The sequence below is a fragment of the Belonocnema kinseyi genome, chromosome 1 (genome assembly GCF_010883055.1).
Source record: "Belonocnema kinseyi isolate 2016_QV_RU_SX_M_011 chromosome 1, B_treatae_v1, whole genome shotgun sequence".
Classification (NCBI taxonomy): Eukaryota; Metazoa; Arthropoda; class Insecta; order Hymenoptera; family Cynipidae; genus Belonocnema; species Belonocnema kinseyi.
This window is the reverse complement of record NC_046657.1, coordinates 94,527,884-94,542,818: the sequence shown is the minus strand read 5'-3', so window position 1 is coordinate 94,542,818 and position 14,935 is coordinate 94,527,884. Positions and strand designations below refer to the sequence as shown.

The window sequence follows — 14,935 nt, the reverse complement described above, 5'->3', positions numbered from 1 at the left end:
TCGTAGATTTCCAGTACCTTTGATATCGACAAGGATCCCCAATAACGGCGACGAATATGCTTCTTTGATCGCCAGGGGCCTCAAATCCCGTCTTGTTGAAATCACTGAAGAGTGGTGAAAATACTTTCATTTTGGAGGAAAAATCAGATGAGTTGGAAGGATAACAGAAAGCTTTGGTGTTTTCATTTTTCCATAAAATCTGACCCACAGGACAACACTTTCCCACGAGTGGTAGATTATCATACTCTTCTGGTACAGATAAATTCTGAAAACAGATTTTTTTTGATATTTTAAAAAATATTCATCTTTTCAGTGTATATTATATGTGGAACTCGCAACTTAATTCCAAGTTGTAAAGTCAGGTGTACGCATTTACACCATGTATGACGTATGAAAGTACAACTTAGAAAGACCGCGTGTCGACTCTCAGTCTCTTTAACTTGTAATAGCTTCGAGGCTTCGTTTTGATCAATACAAAAGGTCGATTGTACATTATAACTAAAGTTTTTCCTCCTCTGTAAAATATTCGAGCTTTCGGTCTATTTACACGCAGAGAAAATTATTTTCACCTTTTCATTAAAATTACGATCCTGTATTGCATTTTCACACAAAAATGTGTATAATTAAAAAATAATTTTAATATTTTTTTATTTTCCTGGGGTGGAAACTTACTTATATCTCTAAATTACACCTGCGCATATACTACGTCTATTCGCAAAATAGATGCAGTTCAAAATATGCATGCACCAATATACTCGTCTCTTGAGTGAATTGTAAGTATAACTGGTCAGTGCTCAACGATGCGTGAACAACCACCAGCGTAGAAACAAAGGGACAGTGCACGAGTACTCTCGCGCGTATATTTCTTAATATTAGGAAATGATTCACAAGCCACTGAATGTTTATATTTGGATTTGCCTGAGATATCCTGAAGGCAATGCCCAAAACTATGATTATCATGCCTTATCTCAAGGGTTAAGTGTCCATTGCTCTCGTATAGGAACTGCTGGTTTGAAGCACTTTGCACATGATTTAGAGGCTTGTAACTCCTTATTTTCGACGCGGGTGTTGCCAAAATACTTTTCCTAGCGCATTTCGATTAAAAATTACTTTCAAGGAGTACCGAAATTATAACTCTACTTTGGCACTATAAGTTGGCAGTTGACAGACTGACTTTATGAGTACATCGGGGAGTCCAAAACCGCCGAGAAATTGCGTTACGTAATATACCACCTTGATCAAAAAGTTTTAGGACTCGTCACCGTGTGGCGCTCTCGTTCCGCCGATTTCAATTTTTTTTTGTCGTATTGGTAGAAGTGTCATCGACGTTCTGTCAGATTTGCAGCTTGATAGCTTGACATTTGTTGAAGTGACGTCGCATTGTGTACATCTATCTTTGTGTGTGGTTTCGATTTTTTACCAAAAAAAAATTTCATCGACTTTGCACAATGCCCTCGTTATCCGTTAGCATTTGACTAAAAACGAAACGAATACCATCCAATAACCACCGAATTTACCTGATTTGGCTCCCTGCGACTTTTTCCTATTCGGTCGACTTAAGAAACCGCTCCGCGGAACGCGTTAAGCCTGGTATATAGTAAAATCGTCGCAAACAGCCCGTTGTGGAACCGCAAGCAAGCGCCGCGCCGCAAGTAACAGAGAGCGAATAGTTGATTCAACTCAACTTTTCGCGCCGCAACCTTCTCGCGTCGAATGTCAAAGGACCAATCAGAGCGTTTTATCACATAACCTCGTACAACCACACGTTTGTGGCATCGTCGACACTAAGTTCGAGTGATTTTGTTTTTCATTTGTCTGGATTTTTTGGTTGGTTTGGTGCGTTATGTGAGAAACATTTAAAAGAATTTAAAATTAAAGAAAACAACTCCAAAGAGCAAACTGCGGATCAGAGGATCCATTGTAGAGGCGAAAAATATTTGACTGTCAACGCACGACGCGAAAACAGTTCAATTGATAGTAACCTCAGATTGGCTGCCGCAACAGAGCCGCTCGGGACCACTCTAGACGGCTATTCCTTGCGTTACGATGCCGCATCGCATCGCTGAGTCTTGTAGCTATACCGCAAATTGATTATAAAAAATGTTTCGAGGATTGGATCAAGCGCTGGAGCAAGTGCGTTGCAGTCGATAGGGAGTACTTCGAAGGGGACAATATCGATTATGATGAATAAACTTGTATTTTTGATTTTTAAAATAAAGTCCTAAAACTTTTTGATCAAGGTGGAATGTACGACCTTATAGTGTGATTCGACTAACCCGAAATGAAAAGTTACCATACATTACTGATGAATTAACCATAAATTACAATAAAATAACAAAAATTTCCAAACATTTTGAAAATTTTGTATTTCTCCCAAAAACCATTGGATACCATATATTTTCAGAAATTTTTAGTAATTTATAAATTTTTAAAAAGATTTGGTTAAAACAACCAACAAGTTTAGTTGGATCAAATATTTTGTTCTTCATATAATAACCATATTGTATGGTCGAATCAATAACAATTTTGTTCATTCAACTAAATCATTTTCTAAATATAGGTTGACACGCGACAGACTGATTTTGAGTAGAGAATTATGATTGGATCAACCCGAAACGATAAGTTACCATAAAATACCGATAAATTACATATAAATGATAAAAAATGACTTAAAGGTTGGGACATTTTTGAACCCCTTAAATTTTTGGAAATTTCCGGTAATTTATAAATTAACCAGACATTTTTAAAGTTTTAGGATTTCTCCCGAAGTAATTACTTTGTATACCTTAAATTTCCAGAATTTTTGGTCATATGTAAGCTTGCCGAAAATTTCCAAAATTTATCGTAATTTATAGTAATAAGAAAGTTCTAAAATTTTCGGACTGTGTGTCCATACTGTTTCTTAAATCGAAAATCCCCTGTCTTTCTTGAAAAAAATATTTGTAGCGACAGGAGCAAAAAGTAGATACACGGAAAAAATATTTTATTGGAATTTAAGTGACTCTGCTTTACTTTTTATTTATGTACCTTACGTGATATAAGGTTTATTCCCTATGACTTTGATTAAATAGTAGAAGAAAATTGAACACTATTTAATGAAAAAGCACAAAAATTTCATAAGATTTGCCACTTAAATGAAAATTTAAACATATTTTTATGGGCATAAGAAATATTCTTAGTATACATCATAAAAACTGACATTTCTCGAAAAACACGATTCGCGTGGAAACAGAATTAACTTTCAGATGCTTAATCTATTCTGTATGGAAAACTGGTAGCATTGGAGGAAATCCACTTGTTTTATAAGGAAAACACTTTTAATTACAACTAAGTGCGTTGAAGAGTGAAAAATCCGAGCAAAAATCTTTGGAGGAAATTTGTACACAAATGACATGTTATCTTGTACGACTAAGGGGCGAAGGAATTGTGTTTGCCTGATGTGAAAGTCGGTATGTATGAGAGAGAGAGAGGGGGGGGGGGTCTGTTTTCTTCATTATATTTTATTAATGATGGTTGTGTAAATAATTTCCTCTACATGAGGCAATTTAGATGTGCAATAATGACTATTTTCGACTCAGCTCGACTCGATTTTAAAAAGCAATAGCTATTGCTTATTAAAAATGAATTTATTTAAAAAAAAGCTCCATGTGATATATAGCTAATTCTATATAAAGGCTTCTAATATATTTAAAATCCTCTTGAGAACAGTTTCAAATAATTTGTTCCGCCAATAACTTGATTTAAAAAATCTAATTCTTGAATTTTTTGTTGTTGATACCGTATAAACGCATAAAAGGGAGTAAGCTGGAGAAGCTTGTTTCACCTCTATGCTTGTCAATTTAAAAAACTTAAATAACGTTTCTTATTTAAGAAACCATAACTCTTAGTGTAGATATTGGATGCATACATATTTCGATATACTCTCGAGCTTGGGCGAATCAATAATGGGGGTAGCTCTAAAAATAATTTCGCTGCAAGGACTGCTCGTTGCAGTCTCGCCTTCCAACGCAATACTTTCTCAACGAAAAAAGCCTTAAGACAAAAATTGTTCAACTCATTAATTATTTAATTGCGTATTAAATAATACATTTTAACAAGGGGGCAGGTGTCGACATATAAATAAATAAATTGTATATTTTTCATTTGAATGAATAAAGACGCTTAAAAGTATTCTCAATGGATAAGTAAAATATCATTGTTAGTCGATATTTCTGTACAGTATACGATTTTAATTGCTGAGCAAAAAGACAATGATTAATAGCAGGATTTGTACTCACTTGGGAACCGCTTCTTCTTACGTAAATGATCTGAGAGCCTCGAAGTGTAAGTCATGATTGGCATTAAATAATAAATTTGCTGACAGTGAATCAGATATTTTGAGTGATAGACAATAAATTATTATTGAATGCAAATTCATTGACAATTGATTAATAACTGAGACCTCTATTTTCGAATTTCTTTACGATAATTTTGACATTCTCGTCTTAATTAGAAGGTATTGGTTTTATGTAAAATTGGACTTAATCGGTTTTCACAAAAACTCCACTTTTTTAGATCCATTGAGTCAGTCTGTACAATCAACGATAGCTTTTTCCAGCAAACTATGCAAGATAGGAAAAAAATGATAAGACAAACATTGTGCACTCAAAAATATCTACAAATTTGTTATTTATTACTTTTTTATAGGACACGTAGTTTTTGTTTTATTTATAAAAAAGAACATTTAAATACAAAATTAAATTTTTCGACACACGACACAAGCTAAGAAACAATAAATAGATAACATTTTTTCATCAGAGAAGGTATTAGATTTGTGTAAAATTTGACCCCCCCCCCTTCAGTTTTTGTCAAATCTTTACGTTTTACTGTCTGTATGAATGTCTGTCTCTAAGCACGATAACTTTTGAAAAAAATAATCTATTAGATTGGCCTTCGGTACACTCTTTCAGTGTGCTAAACTAAAGGTAAAGTTCGTTAGCCAGCCATTTTGGATGAAAATTCAAAAAACGAGCGCATTTTGAATATTTTTGAGATCACTTTTTTCAAAATTCAAAAATTTTCTGTATGGATGTTTATAGTATTCAAAAATTTAATCAATTTATCATGATGACTTTTTCCATAAAACCAAAAATTGCCAGAGTAATAGCATTCACAAAATTCCATCAAACACGAAAATGAGCATTTCAAGCCAAATAACACACGATATTAAAAAAATCAAGGCTAGAAAATTGTTGCTTTTTGAATGTCCAACAAGATATTCGTAGCAACTTTTGGAATTTTCTTGAAAAATCGGAAATTAAATTTTTGACAGCATACAACATAATGGAAAATCCAAAAATTACATTTTTCGGTCAAACTATGCAAAATACGGTGAAGATGAGTCGACAAAAATTGTACATTTGAAAAAGATCTAAAAATATATTATGAATCACTTTTTGATAGGGTGTGTAGTTTTCGCTTTAATCGTGAAAATCATCCTTAAAGGTCAAACAAAAGTCTGACCGCTGCGTGGGCTCATACTCATCACAACTTTTGTCTTTTAATTTCTTTTTCGTTTCGTGTGTGGGGTTTCAGAAAATTAGATTTTTTATATTTTTAATGCTATTTTTTACGAATAAAACCAAAAACAGAACTATCAAAAAATTATTCATGAAAAAATTATTCATATAAAAATAACATTGGAAATGAGCAAATTTAATTTATGAAAAAACGCCAAAAGTTGCAATAAAATGTTTAACAACAAAATTTTGTTTAAAAAATGCACTTTTTTAACGAGACAATGAAACAGCGTTTGGTTTAATATCAATGCATGTTATGAATTATAATAATACACATTTATGGGAATAAACTCGAGTTAGAAGCATGAGATACGTGATGAGAATGTGTTCGTTAAAGCCGAAGGAGCTTTAATAAAAGGGAATTCGCAATCACCAGATTACTGTTGTCGATTCTTAGACCTTTATTTTTAAAAAGTCTGTGCACAAAGATGGAGCGCATAGCGCGAGATAAATATAGTATCGAACGCGAAGCGCGAGAACCAACAGTCGCGCGCCCTAGGCGCATTCAAACTTGCGAGCGAAGTGAGCCGCCCGCGATGAGAATGTGCCCACGAAACCGACAGATTTTTATTTATTTTTTAATGTTTTACTCTTCCTATTTATACAATATACAGTATGTCCCAGACTCAAGTACGCTCATGCACGCACGTCTTTTTATACCGCGCTCCTGATTGGTCTACTCTTAATATTTTATAACTCAAAAGCTGAAACTTTACCTGATTTTTGGAAACAGAATTTTTATTTATATTTTTATTTGTATACATAAGTCCGGATACTTGAGCCTGGGACACCCTTTATGTACATTTTCATATTATTTTTACATTCTCATCATTTATGATTGAGAAAGTATAAGAATTGTAGGAAGGGAAGAGCGAATAGGGGAGAAAATGGTACTGGTGAAACTAAAGAAATGAGAACATAAGAGAGAAGTGATGACAAAGAACAGGATGTTATATAGAAGTTCGGAGATAATAGAGGATGATTTGACATGTGTAGAATGGAAGATGCAGTATAAGTTAAGGAATGTAGCGGAAGAGGAAAGAAAAAAGAGACGAAGAACATGGGTTAAGTATGGGAGAATACAGATAGATTGAGTATGGTGGGATTGGGATGAAGAAAGGGAACATCTAGTAACAAATGAAGTGCAGGGAAATTAGGAAAGGAATGAGCGGAAGATAGGAAAATAAGAAATAGTAAGAAGGAAAAAGAGACGATAATCGAAAGTAAGGAAAAATGGAAGATATGTTACTGGAATATTGAAGGATTAGAGAGAAAGGATAGGGAGTTTATGAGAAACTTGACACAATGGCATGTAATCATAATGATGGAGACGTTAGTGGAAGGTTACCAAGAGGTTACAAATGGCAAGTGCAAAATTCAAAGAGGAAGAATAAAAAGGGCAGAGCAATGGGAGGAATGGTTATGGGAGTAAGGAATGAATGTATATTAGGGAAAGATAAGAAAGAGAGGAAAGAACAAAAAGAAGGATTTATAGTAGAAAAGTAAAGATGGGAAGAGAGAAATGAAAGGTAGTGGGGGTTCATGTGAACGGTGATATGCAGGAGAAAGCAGAGATGAAAGAAATGATTGAAGAAAATAAGGAAAAGATTAGGCTGATAATAGGTGGGGTTTCAATGTGAGAACAGGAGGCAGAGGAGGGAGGGAATGGAGAGAAGAGAGAGGAAGAAAATCCAAAGATAAGGTACTAAATGGAAAGGGAAACAAGTTATTGAAGAGCTTGCAGGAGTTGGGATGGTATATCTTAAGCGGAAATATAAAAGGAGATGAGAAAGGAGAATGTACACACTCAGGAGGTGAAAAGGGAACGGTAATTGTTTATGTGATAGTGGATGATGAGGTAAGAGAGAAAGTTAAGAAACTAGAGGTAAGCGATTATATTGATTCGGATCACTTTCCTTTAATAGTGACATTAGAGGGATAAAAAAGCAATAGCAATATGAATAAAAGGGGAGCAAATGCAAAAAGTTTATGAAAAGGTGATTGGTCCAGGGAAAGAACAGAACAGTTTAGAGAAAAGGTCAGAAATATCAAAATGGGAAAAGGAAATGTGGAGGAAGAGATGGAAAAAATGATAGGAGAAATAAAAAGAGGAGTAAAGTGGACAAGCAAAAAGGAAGTTCGTAAAGGGGAGAATAGAAGTGGATGGGATGAGGATTGTAAAGAGAAAAAAGGAGGTCAGAAAGGAATTAAGAAAGTGGAAGAAAGAAAAAAGTAACGCGGAAGAATATAGGGAAAAAAGAAAGAGTATACTGAGTTGTGTGATCAAAAGAAAGAGGAAGAGAATAAAAGGTTGGAGAAAGAAGCGGAAAAGGCTAGGATGGAAGAAGAGGTATGGAAGGTAGTAAATAGGGAAAGAAATAAAGAAAAAAAGTAAACCAAGATATTGAAATAGTAGAATGGAAGTAATATTTTTTGGATTTGTTAGGAGAAGTAGAGAGAAAAATTAGAAAGGGAGGAAAATATGGTAGAGAAAGAGATGAGGAAGAAGACATAATTAGGGAAGAAATAGTTAAGGCTATAGGAATAATGAAGGATGGAAAGGTACCTGGTATAGATGAGATTTCAAATGAAGTACGGCAATGTGGAGGGAAGGAACTAGAAGAATGGGCATGGATAATGTGTAATCGAGTATGGAAAGAAAGGGGTGGCCAGAGTTATGGAAAAAAGGAGTAGTTATACCAATAGTAAGCAAAGGCAAAGGAGAGGAGGTTAAAGATTATAGGGGTGTGACGCTGATGCTAACATTGTATAAAGTATATGTAACTGCTTTGTTGGAGAGATTGAAGATGTGTATGTACTTTTCAATTTATAATTATTTTTCAAGTCTCAGAAAAAGTTATGAGCTTAACTCACTCTTTGTCTGTCAACTTGCAAAGTAAATTCGTCGATTTAAGTAATGCAATCAGTCATGTAGAAATTGTTCTCGGAAAGTTTCAAGTATTAAGAAACGATGCTGATAAAGAATTCGAAAAATTATTTTAAAAACCTTCAGATATTGGCGCGGAAATAGGAGGTACTCCATCCATTCTTGGAGTCGTTGGAACGCAATGGCATAGAGAGAACTACTCATTACAAAAACCTGAGGAGTATTACTAGGATGATCATAATTAATTTTCGGAAAGTAGGAAAAGTACCTTTAAAATGAGGACAAAGCATGTCAAAAATTTATTTTAAAAAGAGGGCAAAGTAGGATATAAAAGTTTGAAAAATATGACAAAATATGACAGAAAAGTTTGAAAAAAAGAGTACAAAGTTGAACAAAATAGTTGAAAACAGGACAATGTACGGTATACTAGAATACAAAGGATTAAATTAAAAAGAAATTTTTTAAACACAATTTTCAAATGAACTGTTTTATTAAATTTCATCAACGCTTAATAGCTTATATTTTTATTTTTGAACCCTAATGCATTCTAATCAATATCATAAATGGCATTGAATTATAACATTTTGTACAAAAAAAGGTCCAAAAATTAATTGAAAAATAAAAATAATTCATTTGAAACATCCGGACAAAACCCCGGACAAAGTAAAAAAATCCTGTAGGACAACTCACACAAGCCCTAAAATGAGGACATGTCCGGGAAAATCCGGACCGATGCGATGGTCGCCCTAAGTATTACAGAAGAGCGTTGTTTGTGTACCATATTTAGAGGAAATAATAAAATCTCTAAGCGAGCACTTTGTAGTGCATAAAAGAAAGATTATTTCGCTTCAGCGTGTCCTTTCCATTTTCTGTGTCTCATCGTCCTTTGAAGACATAGAACCTGCACTTTTATTTAACAAAAGTGACCATGATCCACATGCATCTACTAAAAGGCTAGAATCTGAGAGGGAAATATGCGTTTACAAATGGAAAAACCGAAGCGATGAATTGCCCAAATATGCTTTCGAAACTTTAAGATATCGTGATAAACAGTTTTTCTCCAATATTTATATTCTGCTGAAATTATTGGCAACTCTGGCTGTTACTACAGCCCCCGTTGAAAGAAGCTTTTCCACCATGAAAAAACTAAAGACGTATCTTCACAATAGTACCTGTGAAGAGCGATTAAATGGATAAGCATTAATGACTATCCACCGTGATGTGCAAATAGATGCACAGAACATAATAGATGTACAGAACATAATAGATACGTTCGAAAATAAAACGCGTAGAACTAACTTTTAAGATGCAAGGCCTTTACGGCTAATGTATATAATCATTTATATAATATCCTGCAAAATATTGTTAAATATACATAGATATTTTTATTGTAGATATAAGATACACAACTAATGCATGTGATTATGTATATAATATCCTGCAATATAGTATTAAATACAGATAGATATTTTTATTCTAATAATTGTTTATTTGTTGCATTGCATTATGAATTACTTTTATTATTTAATTGCTCTTTTCCCCACTCTTTCCTTATGCTTTAGCCTGAAGCCCTCCCCCCCACGAAAAAAAATCCTGGCTACGCCGCTGCTAAAAGCCCAGCCCATTCCGTTTCACCAGCTGCCAAAAAGGATCAAGCACGGCCCTTTGCCAAATAAATGAACTCAAACTGCAACTTTAGGACGCGGAATTTCCTGCACATATTATTTTTTGTCCTAGACCTAGAGCACGATAAGCAAGACGTTGAACGCATACAAATGTCTGCTGTGGCCTTTTGGAGCAATGAAGTTTGCAACGGCAAGCAATCGGTAAGCGCATTCCCACACCCGCACCAGCCGGCGGGAACTACACATTTTCGCCCGTTACTGCGGGTTGTTACGGGCACCCTCGAAGTGCCCATGCGTGACTATCGTCGGGTGGCCATTACACACTTTCCGCCGGCATAATAGGCATAAGACGTATTTCCAGTTTTTTTCATCTAGAATGAGATAAATGCATGGCATCTTCACGGGGTAGTGTGAGAGGAAGATACATTTTCCGCCTGCTAGAAAGCGAGGTGTAAATGGACCATAAGAAAGATAGCAATTGCAAATGGAAACTTATGACCTATAATATATTCTTAACTTACTAAATATTTAATCGCAACAAAGAGAGATTAAGAATTTTTTTACTTAAGGGCATGTGATACTTAGAAAATTGTCGATTTTACCAGTTTTAGGTTCCACCGGTTTTTTTTCTAGAATAATAAATATTTTGTCTTAAAACTTTGGGAAATTATAGCGAACATGATAACGGACGTCCACACACGATCGATTTTTTCAGTGTTAGATTCCCCCGGCTTTTTACCTAGGGTAAGAAATATTTTGCCTTCAAAATCTGGGAAATGATAGCGAACATGCTAACGGACGTCCCCACACACTTTTTTATGTTTTTTTTTTATCAGAAAATTGTTCATATTGCTACGAACGTGCGTGTATATTTCGAGGTTATGTGTGTTACAATTCACCCGAGCATTGCTTGCAAACTACACAATATTTTTGGCCGAAAACTTTGGACTAACAAATAAACATAGTAACTAATCTCCCGGAACTAACCTTGTTTGCAGGTAATCAAAAAAGTTTATTTAATAAATAATTTCCAGATTATCGGAAAGACAGAAATGAAAGACGACGTAACCTCAAAATAATGCACATGACTAAAATTTTTATTTAGCACAATAAATTTTGTTGTTATTATTCCTCAAAAAAGAGTCCGGGGACGTCCGTTATAATATTTTATAGCATCTCCGAACTCAGTTTTTAAAAATTTTCATTTTCATGGAAAAAAAGCGGGGGAAACTGTAAGTATCACATGCCCTTAAGGGCCTTTGAACGATGCGCTGTGAAAGTGCGTACAGTATCATAAAAGACCCTGTCTGTAGTTTTGTTCTACCTTATTTTTCCCGATAATGAAAATAAGATATTTAACGTCTGGCTCGACAAAATTAAAGATAAAGTACAAAATAAAAATAAACGACTAACTTAGGCTCGTAAGTAACTAGTAAAAATAGGTACAGCAATAATAAGAATACTCATGTACAATTATTGTATCATATTTAACAAAATTGAATCAATAAAAGGTTTTAAAAGCAATGCAAAGCCGCGTTAGTTTTTTCACCAGTTTGTGAACATTAGTTTTTTTTGCTTTATTTAGTATTTTTCGGAATTCATATGAGCAACATAAAGTTTTATAGAATTTTCTGCAGGAATCACTGTAAAATATTCTTATTTTTCAGGTCTTGAAATAATTAAACTTTTTGAAGCCCCTGCCAATGGGCCTATACTTTATTCAAAGTTCATAATCTAAGTTTTTAAACCCTGCAACGATTTTTCTTAAATTCATTTTTTCCAAAAATATGAATAAGTACGTAAAAATAAATACGTATTTTGTAAGTACGTATAAAATATAGTACGTATTTTGGCAGAATATCAAAGAACTTAGCATGAGCAGACAAACGCATAATGAAGTAAAGTTTAAATATATTTTAAGGAAAGTTTCTCAAAAATAATCGTCAATCAATTAAAGGCACCAAACATGAAGTTTCACCGTTCATAAGAGGCTTATTAAAATTTATTAGGTATAACAGTTAAGAAAAAAGTGACACACAGTATATCCGTGAGAGGAAAAAGATATAATTTTTATGAATCACTTCCAACCATTGTTAAATAGAGTCTATCTTGAAACAAATCCTGCAAGAAATTACCAAGTGCTGATCCAGATAAGGGCTTGGGGGGAGGGGGAGTATATTAATTCTCCTTCTCCTTCCCCTTCCATTTTTAAGGGAAGGTTAATAATAACACCGTGACACAAAAAAATTGTCTGCCCGGCGGACTACAACATCATATCTATATGTTTTTGGGGTCGCTCAATTCGAATCGGGGGTCCAAATAATCCAGTAGGCTCATATTTTTTCGAAAAACGCAAACATAGACGTATAATTAACGAAAACAGCGATCATTCGTGTATATTTTTGAAAAAAATATGTTTTCATGCATGGTGGACTTAAACAGCATATTTATGTTTTTGGGATCGCTGAATCCGAATCCAGGGTCGAAATAATCCAGCTGGTTCATATTTTCCCGGAAAACGCAAAACAAGACGTGAAATCGACAAAAACAGAGCGATTTTTCGTGTATATTTGTGCAAAAAAAAAAAATTTTTTTTATGCCCAGTGGAATTAACTAATATATCTATATGTGTTTTGGGTTGTTGATTCACTGTCCGTGCACACTTTTTTTGTGGATTAATTCAAAATTGTTTAATTTTGCTAAATTTGATAATTTTTGGTGTGGAGCTTAGACACTACCCGAATAAAAATGCTTTAACTTGAGTTCGACTTGATTTGCCCCCATCAAGACATGCTGAAGTCGAAAAGTTCGACTTGAGCATGTCTCAGTTTTGAGACGGAGCCAGACTTCAATGTATGTCTCGGAGAAAAGTTTTTATGTCTTGAAGACATAAGTTTATCTCTTGAGTCCTATTTTTATGACTGCAACCTTCTAGAAAGTTGCAATTTTTATTTTTTTGAAGAAAATTTTTAAGGGTTATACTCGTTCAGACCCACCGATTCTGAATTTTTAAATTAAAAATAACTAATTTAATAATTAAAAATTTTTCATTCATCAAATTTAATCTCATTTATGAGCCAAAAAAGGTTAGATAATCTAAGCCAAGACAAGGCTCGTCTTGAGTGAAGTAAACGTCGTCTGAGCTAAGACAAGGCTCGACTTAATACAAGTAAACGCCGTTTTACCTGTCTTGGCCATAAAAGAAAGACGAAGGCCTATGTCTTCTCTCAGTTTTGAGACACAGCCAGATATCGATGTCTTGGAGACGAACTCAAGACATAACCAAGTCGAACTCAAGTCGAAGCACTTTACTCGGGTAGTATCGATTTGATCAGTGTTAGAATTCCCCTGGCTTTTTTCCTACAATAGTGAAGATTTTGTCTTCAAAATTTGGGGAATGATAGCGAACATGCTAACAGACATTCCAGCACACTTTTTGTGGGTTAAATAGAATAAAAATTTTTTTGCTAAAGATGTGTCTGTGTGATCTCTTCTATATTAATATTAGTTCGAGAGTGAAGGTAGCTTACGAGCTGGTGAATACCACCCTATCTATTATGACGGCGCCTATCCGAATATAACCGAGCCGATCACTGCTCAACTTCGACGATCGAAAAAGAAGTCTTCAATATATTAATCAATTCTACTAATCAGGCAAGAAAAGCGAAGCTTAACTCTAATTTCTTTATTGGCGAACTTCCGAATCTCAGATAAAACAATCATAAATAATGAGAATGTAAATAAGTCAAAACAGTTGACAGATTTATTGGCGCGGCGCTTCTACCAGGCAGTGACTGTATTTGCATATTTAATGGTCAGTCTTACGAGAAATTCCGAAACACTAAATCGTGCGAAAACAGAAAGGGAGAATTAAGAAGCGAAGTTTGCAAAAGTAGCTAATATAAATATTTTTAATGTACAATTTTTCCCATGTATAAAGTAAATCTAATTACAACTTATTGTTTGAATTCCGTTCAAAATTAAAACTAATGTATGAATCACAATTGCATAAGCAGAAGTTAACAATTCCATGAAGTTTCAAATAAATTTATAGTGGGCGTAGACCGAAAGGAATTATTGGCAGGAATTCATGCAATGTATAATATTTTTCTCAACGAAAGGCCATCTTGATTTTGTACTCTTAACCCAATTTGGTTTAATTCTTTGTTTAAATTGAAAAAAGGAACGTAGTTTTATCTTATAATATTTATTATAATATTATTTTTATAAATTTTTGCTCATCAAATAAATTCACGAAATATTTTATTGCTAAAAATATGGTTTTCTGGAGCACACAGATCGTACTAGCTTCGAAAGTAGGTTAACCATCGACAGGGTGTAAGTATTTATATCTTGATAAAACTGACCATTTTCAATTAACGAGTATAGATTTCGCTAATTGATTTTTATAAGAAAAGAAACTCATGGCTTACTAAACGGACATAGCATCTGGAAATTCCAGGCCTGCGGGGCCTTCTGTTAGATTTTATTACCTACCTAAAAAATAAATCAAGGGGCTTTAGACCTATGCTGAGTCAACATTGAGCAATAACAGGTATCTCATGATGATACAAAAAAGCACTGGGAAATCTCAAGTCCATATGCAATCATACAGTAACGTTGTATTAGTAAACTATATATTCAGATATTATAGTAAATTTGTCACAGAAAAAATGGGGTATTAATTAAAGTGCGAAAAAAAGGAAGGCACAGTAAAAGAAAAATTGGTAACATTAAAAGGAGGAGATAAGGACAGGGGAACTAAGATTCGGAATAGAGGAAAGTGTAAATATAAAAAATTAATAAAATAAGACAGTCAAAATAAAATAATATAAAAAATGAGGAAGGAACGAGAGGAAGAGGGG

General features: G+C 34.1%; 1 pseudogene; it reads right to left on the bottom strand.

Moving 5' to 3' along the window:
- The window catches only part of LOC117169835, a 37,497-nt pseudogene that overhangs the window by 21,528 nt on the left and 1,034 nt on the right, over positions 1 to 14,935 (bottom strand).